Source organism: Trichogramma pretiosum, unplaced genomic scaffold (genome assembly GCF_000599845.2).
Source record: "Trichogramma pretiosum strain Unisexual culture from Peru unplaced genomic scaffold, Tpre_2.0 scaffold38, whole genome shotgun sequence".
Taxonomy (NCBI): Eukaryota; Metazoa; Arthropoda; class Insecta; order Hymenoptera; family Trichogrammatidae; genus Trichogramma; species Trichogramma pretiosum.
Window position 1 is genome coordinate 712497 of NW_019641677.1, and position 7044 is coordinate 719540.

The following is a 7044-nucleotide window of genomic DNA, read 5'->3' on the forward strand; positions in this document are numbered from 1 at the left end:
ATGAACTCTTGGGCTAGATGAGAGAGAGAGAGACAGAGAGAGAAATGGACCATTACCCTGGCTAATGTATGATTTATATCGTTCTGGGTTAGGGTCAATGTATCGCTTCACATGATTCTCTCTTTTGTTTACAGTCTCTGTCTCGACAAGTAAGCAGCGGCAGCAGTAGCTGCTAACAGGCCGAACTAGGCAGCACTATAATAAATCCGAAATGTACACATCGATTAGATAATAATTATAGACAACGACACGCGCCGTAACGAGAGTGAATTCTTCTTATCGCACAGCGCCGAGGCGCAAATGTATAGAAGCCGCGGGGGGACCCCGAGAGAACCGATCGGTTCGATAACGCGTCGTCGTCGTCGTCGTCGTCCAAGTACAATGGCTGAAAAATGTGTCAAATCGCTTAGCGCCGTAGTGTAACTCGAACGGCCGCTCCGTGCTGCTATAGAGAAAAAAGAGTGTATATGCGCTGCTGCTGCTGCATATATAACGCTCCGTCGCCGCTTCGCATCATTAATTCAATTGATTTTCAACCGCTTCCAGGAAACCAACGAGGACAGAATGCACACGACGACGTCAAACCTAATTGGAACTCTGACCCGCGTGCATTATGATACTTTTGATTCGGCGGAGAAAATAGAAGCTGCGACACGTGTGCAGCAGTCGTCGTTCTATATAGATCTTCATTATGTAGCGCAACGACTCCGAAGACGACGATGACTATTGCAGCGCAGCGCGAAATTTGCCGAATCCAGATCGCGCGCGAAACCAGATGTGCAGCGCAGAAACGTGGAGAGAGGGCAACGCGTGGAACATATACGTTCTTTGCCCTTTTTTTTCTTATATACCATTATAAGCGTGCAAACTTCTGAGAAATTTTTAGGCTTCCCTCGAGAGCCTAGAGTCGCTATTTGTAAAAAAAAAAAAAAAAAAAAAGATAAAAGAAAAAAAAAGGAGTACACGGAAAATAAATGTCTATGTATTAAGGGGATTTATCATCGCGCGACGCGCTTGTAATATATATATGCACGCGCTGCACATCGGACTAAAATCCCCCGGCCGGCGGAGAAGCCCCGCGCGTACACGTGCACGTTATATCGCGCAGCGATGCTTCGCCGCTGCTGCCACTGCTGCTATAGTATAGCTGCACTAGCTGGCTGACTATATAAGATGTTATTTTATTTGCATAATTCTCGAGCTGCGAGCGCGAGCGACGTTTATATACGTTCGCGCGCCAGAGTCGAATGACACTCTTTTCCTTCCTCGTATTTTTGCACTCGCGTATTTATAATTGTTTTTTTTTTTTCCACGAGCTCGAAACGAGTGACGCGCGTGTGCGCCTGTTGAAGGGATCGCTCGAATCGGAGTGCGATGAACCGCGCGAAAAATTCTCATTGTTTTCTCGTTTAATTTTTCACTCTATTTTTACTCGAAAATTCGCGTACGCATACACCAGCTGCACACGCGTACGTCTCGTGACGCGATCGGGATGAAACGAGTACGAAAAAAAAAAGATAGAGAAAGAAAAGAATCGCTGAGCAGACACCCACGCACAAGCCCCCATTGTATAAGCTTGACAAATTGAAAATTGCAGCAGCAGCAGCGCGGCACGCAACCTTCGATAAATAGTGCCAGTTTTTCGCGCGCCACATATGCTTTTCTCTCGAAATATGTATAATATTTCCCGCTCTCGTGTGCCACTATACGCGCGCGTGACACTTTCGGTCTGCGTCGTGTGGGTATATACATATATTTTTCACCTGCATTTTTCCGCGGTCTCTCGCTACGGTCGCTATTATGTATACGCTAGATACGCTTTGGTTCTCGCCCCCTCTCGAGTGCGCCAGGCCATAAATATAGAAAGATAGAGAGAGAGAGAGAAAAGTCGGGGGCCGCCGCGCACGAATACACGAATATTTGACATTTTTTTCTCTACCGCTGGGGGTATTACGGGGTCAATCCCGCAATTTCCGTCCTCGTCCTAATAAGCTTTAATGTGAGGTTCTATGACTCTATTTACGCTCGTGTTCGATCGAGCTTTTTCTCGATATTATATTGAATGTAAGTGCAAAATAAACATATTTTCCGATCTATTACTGGGATTTTATGGACTTGTGTACTTTTGGTGCCCGAAATAGCTAGGGAGAAGTTGATACTGAATTAATTATTGATCGCGTAATGATATTTCGATTGTTCGTTCGTTCGATTGTGGTAATTTATAAACGATCGTAAAATTTTCAAAACTACTACAGCAGCTGATACCTCTCTCTTTATAAATAAAAAATTGATAGCCTGAAACGTGTTTTGTAGATTAAATGGCCAGCGAGATTATAATTTGAGATGATATTAAAATAAAGCAGCACTTGTAGCAAATACAACAACTGTCGAACATCATAATGCACACGTGCGTTCAAAATTTATTAAAGTTAATAAAAATATCGATTCCCTATAAATCTTTACTTTATGAGATTTCAACTTTAATCTCTTTGAAAACTTATGATAAAAGCGGCGTCATAAGAAATTGACATTAATCGAATTATTAAAAAGTTCCATTAACTGTTTCTTGCTCTACTTAGGCCCTCGTGTATAGTAAAAGTAAATTGCTTCATTTTACGGTTTACGTCATTCTAAGAAAACCTTTAAGATAATATTGATGAGTTTATAACAGGGTTTCTTTAAGTACGCTTTTCATGTAATTCTCAAAAGTATTATAATCGGTTTAATTTTATAATCTCCATTATTTTGAAATCTGATGAATTTTTTAAAATAATTCGACTACGTATCATTTATTTTTACAAAACTTAGGAAAAACGCAATTCAGGAAAAATTGCACGCTTACGTGATTATAAAAACACTCCAAAAATTCTGGAGGCTTTTAAAGTATGTACAAGCATTAAACTGTCTCTGTAGGTAATAATTTTAATTGCTCAGTTGGTACAGTGGTAAACTGTTGAAAAAAATTTCAACAGCATGAGAAATCATAAACAAATTTTTTCGTAAAACAGGGTCTTTAAAATTATTCATGAGGGCATATATTAAGGATATTTACCATTTGTATGATTTTTATCTAAATGAATTCTGTTTTACAGTTTATGTTTAGTTTAACTGTCTACTTTTCCACTAAATTTCATGTATCGAAGAAATTTTGTGTCAATTAAAAATCGGGTCTATGCTTAAATAACGAAAGATATCAGTTTTGAATTAATAGATATTACTTGATATAAATGGATGATAGAATATGTTATTGGAGTTATATATCTCTGCTTTTAGGAAGTAATCTAAAAGTAAAATATTGTGATGTGATATATCCTCAAATCAAATTCTCTGATCCCAAATCATTGTAATTTAAATTTTTAAATCCTTAATGAATTAAAAGATCGTATGATATTATCCAGATACGTCATAATTATTCGTAATATTATTACAATTTCCAATACAAAATTATATTTGCCTGAATCATTTAGTATATTTTCATTTTTCTAACTAAAAATGAATCAAAATGTCTCCAAGAGACTAAATAGAAAAACGTCTCTGTAATGAACCACTGACGAAATTGATGTCATTAAAAAATAGAAATATTTTTTTACTTAAATATAAAAAAAATCACAGTTATGTTAAGGATCAATCTGAAACCAGACATGCTAACAAAAACAATGGTACAATTTGAAATTTCCCAGATCATGCTTTCAGCCCGCATAGTCTAGATAGTATTACAAAGAAGAATCTGAAACTTGTTGATGATTCATCTTCTGAAAAATCAAGTCTTGAGGGAATGGCAAGAATCATGAAAAACAAAGAAGGTGAAGATTGTTATAATTTTGAGTTCTTTTAACAATTTTTGCAAAAATAAAAGAATTTTAATTCTAATACTAGAAATTTTAAAAAGTGATATTTGTCAACAGAAATATAAATTTAATTTTAATGTTAAAAAAAATACTTTCAATAATTGATTATTTAAATAAATTGATGAGCAAATTAATTTTTTTAATTTTTAACACGACAATTAACGTTGAAACAAAATTACTTTCAAAACAAAAACAAATTATAATTGAATATATTAGTAATTATTAAAATGAATATGTAACTGAAAAAGTTTGTAACAATTGAAATGATTTAAAGTATTGAAATGAAAGGAAACTCATCATCCGAGTATGTAGATGCATCATTTTAACGTTAATATGAGGTTTTAGGTTAATTGTAATTATTACGAATCATACTTTACACTTACTTACAATAACTTGAAGTTTTTTCGTTGAACTCGTGATTGTTGCCTTATTATTTAACAAACTGATGATTAAAATGGTCATAGAGACGCTAGAAATAAACTTGCATCTGCTTCAAGTAGAGTAAAATTTCACTTCCCGACATATCCCTTCGATAGCTCAGTTGGTAGAGCGGTGGACTGTAGTTGGTTGATTCAAAGATAGAAATCCATAGGTCGCTGGTTCAAATCCGGCTCGAAGGAGAAACCTCTTTTTTGCATTTTTTTTCACTAAATCTTTACGACGCGCAATAACAATATTTTGATTTCGAACGTATTTGAATATTTATTAATAAAATTACTGTAAATGTAAATGTGAAAATTCATATTTTAAAAATAATGCATATTAATTGATGGTTAATATTAAATCAAACTAAATATTTCACTGGAATTAATTTTCTCTTCAAAATTGCGTTCTGTTTTTAGTATATTAGTTATAAAATACACGTTTTAGCTACGTTGCAATTAGCAAAGTTTCATGTGATGAATAAGCAGTATCTTAATTAAAAGTAGTATAGCGACAAAATTAACTCAAACTAACTAATCTTACACTTGTAGTGAATATTATGCTGACAAATATAACTTGTTATCGTTAAAGTATAAAAATATTTATCAACTGTATTGTGAAGAGTTATTATAAAAAACCAATTTTGCTATTTTTAAAGTTATAAAGATCGATTGAGTGATGATCCACATAACAAGTTGAATACGTCACACAAATCAAAGACTAGTGAGGTTTGCTAAATTCTCAATTATTATAAATAATGGCAAAAAGATTGTTCGACCGTGACAGGACTCGAACCTGCAATCTTCGGATCCGAAGTCCGACGCCTTATCCATTAGGCCACACGGTCTTATGACTACGAGGGAAATCTATTAAATCACAGGTTTCATAACACTGTACGTAATACGTGAATTAATTATCAAAGCTTAATTTATACGTTATCTATAAAAAAATATTTATCAAACTCACAGATTACATGACATTTTTTAGGTATTGTGTTTGATGCTGTAATAGCTACGTTTTATAGCTAGCTTATTAGAGTCTCATGGTACTTGTAATTTAGATTCCTACTTTACCGGCCCTCGATTCAACTATCAACTATTAACATCGTTCCCTAGGTTATCTATAACAAAATTTTATTCATGTTCAATCGATTTAAAATTTTAACCATAAAGAAAGGAAAATTTGTTGTGCCTTTATAGATGCCTACAAAAAAATTAGTAACAGTATTTTTCAAGGCTCTGACATCTCATACATTTATAGAATTACAAATGTTTACCATAGTCAAGTAATAAAAGGTATATACGCAGTACCATAATCATGCAAATTGAGTTATTGATTTTATGCAAATGCGTAAGAAACTACCTTACTCCTATTTTGGGTATAAATGCGACAATCTCAAGGAATTCTGCATCCAGTACCTAGTATTCCATCGGAGAGCACTTCATGGAAATGTGTCGCGATATTCGAGGCTCAATTCGAAGCGCCTGTATCACTGCAATATTACTGACACTCCCGAAACGTCTCTGGATACCACTACGATTAATAATTAGATTCTCGAACTTGAATTTAAATAAAAAAAGCCGATACAAGAAAACGTGACTAGGATAAAGGGACTATTCAGAGAAAACTAAATTTATTTTCGTGTCATTAGTTAATGCTTAAACGCATACCGCTCAACTTAAAACAACTTAAAGCAACTGGAAGAAAAAATTCAGCAACAACGCTTTGTACTATATATATGAAACATATTCCTCGACTTGACATCTTAATTATGCACCTCATTTAAAACTACAACAAGCCTTTAATACCGGGAGCGTATTGTTTCATAGATTAGTTTCACAAGACATAAGAATATAGAAAGAGGAGAGGAGATTTATCCCTATAAAAAGCTTTTAATACCAGAATTAGATACGAACAAATATATAGTATACATTGCATTGCTCTTACTTATATAATTATCTCTATAGGCCACCACTTGCAGGATTACACGTAATGGTCCACTCGCCATCTGGCGGTGAAAATCGACTTTAATTATGTGTGTGCTTTATATTATTTACTTTATTGGTCTCTGTATTCATAAGGTATATTTTACTGCGATAAAAAAGACCAAGACAGTGACCCAGCAGCAAGACTGACTTCTAAGCCTTTCTAGAGTTTACCAGCAAACACGTATATTTTTTAATGGCTTTTTTAGGGGATGCTAATTTTTCTAGGCCTCTTTTCAAGATATTGCGTAGAACTGAATATCTACTTTTAAAAGTAAGCTTCTTTATACGTTGTAATCATTTTTTTTCCAAGCGGAAATAATCTTTTGCTACTGTAATAATTAAATTTAAAATTGAGCTAATTGCTTAGAATTATCTGTAATAGCTCTTACTTCGACTGAATTGGTCTACGACAATATCTTTTTAGTCTTTAAACATAATTCGCTCAACTTTATTCCATTCTTAAATGTAGTGAAATGAAACGTATGTCGACTTAGAGTCATGAAAGGACTCAAGACGTTTTCCTGCAGCCTGAATACTGAACTCCTGAAAGACTGAATACTTTTGTGCTGATTTTCCTAAAAATAAATCGCGCCTATACTTTCATCAACATGATAGAAGTTTTTCAAGGATCCTCGCTTTCAGGTCCTTACAGTAAACGCTAAGGACTAATTGACAAAGGCAAAAAATATTTAATTTTATTTTTAAAGTGACATCGATCCTTATCCATAGCTGTAAAAAATTTCTCAGTGTAAAATAAGGTTCATTACGAATAAAGAAAAATACGA

At 34.5% G+C, this 7044-nt stretch overlaps 2 non-coding genes across 2 annotated transcripts; one reads left to right on the forward strand and one right to left on the reverse strand.

The window, feature by feature from the left end:
• Window positions 1-4374: 4374 nt before the first annotated feature.
• Trnay-gua lies at window positions 4375-4468 on the forward strand. The gene is made up of 2 exons: window positions 4375-4411; window positions 4433-4468. It is a non-coding gene; the product is annotated as a tRNA-Tyr (tRNA).
• A 577-nt stretch (window positions 4469-5045) lies between these two features.
• On the reverse strand, window positions 5046-5118 carry Trnar-ucg. Its single transcript has one exon. It is a non-coding gene; the product is annotated as a tRNA-Arg (tRNA).
• Between the last annotated feature and the right edge of the window lie 1926 nt (window positions 5119-7044).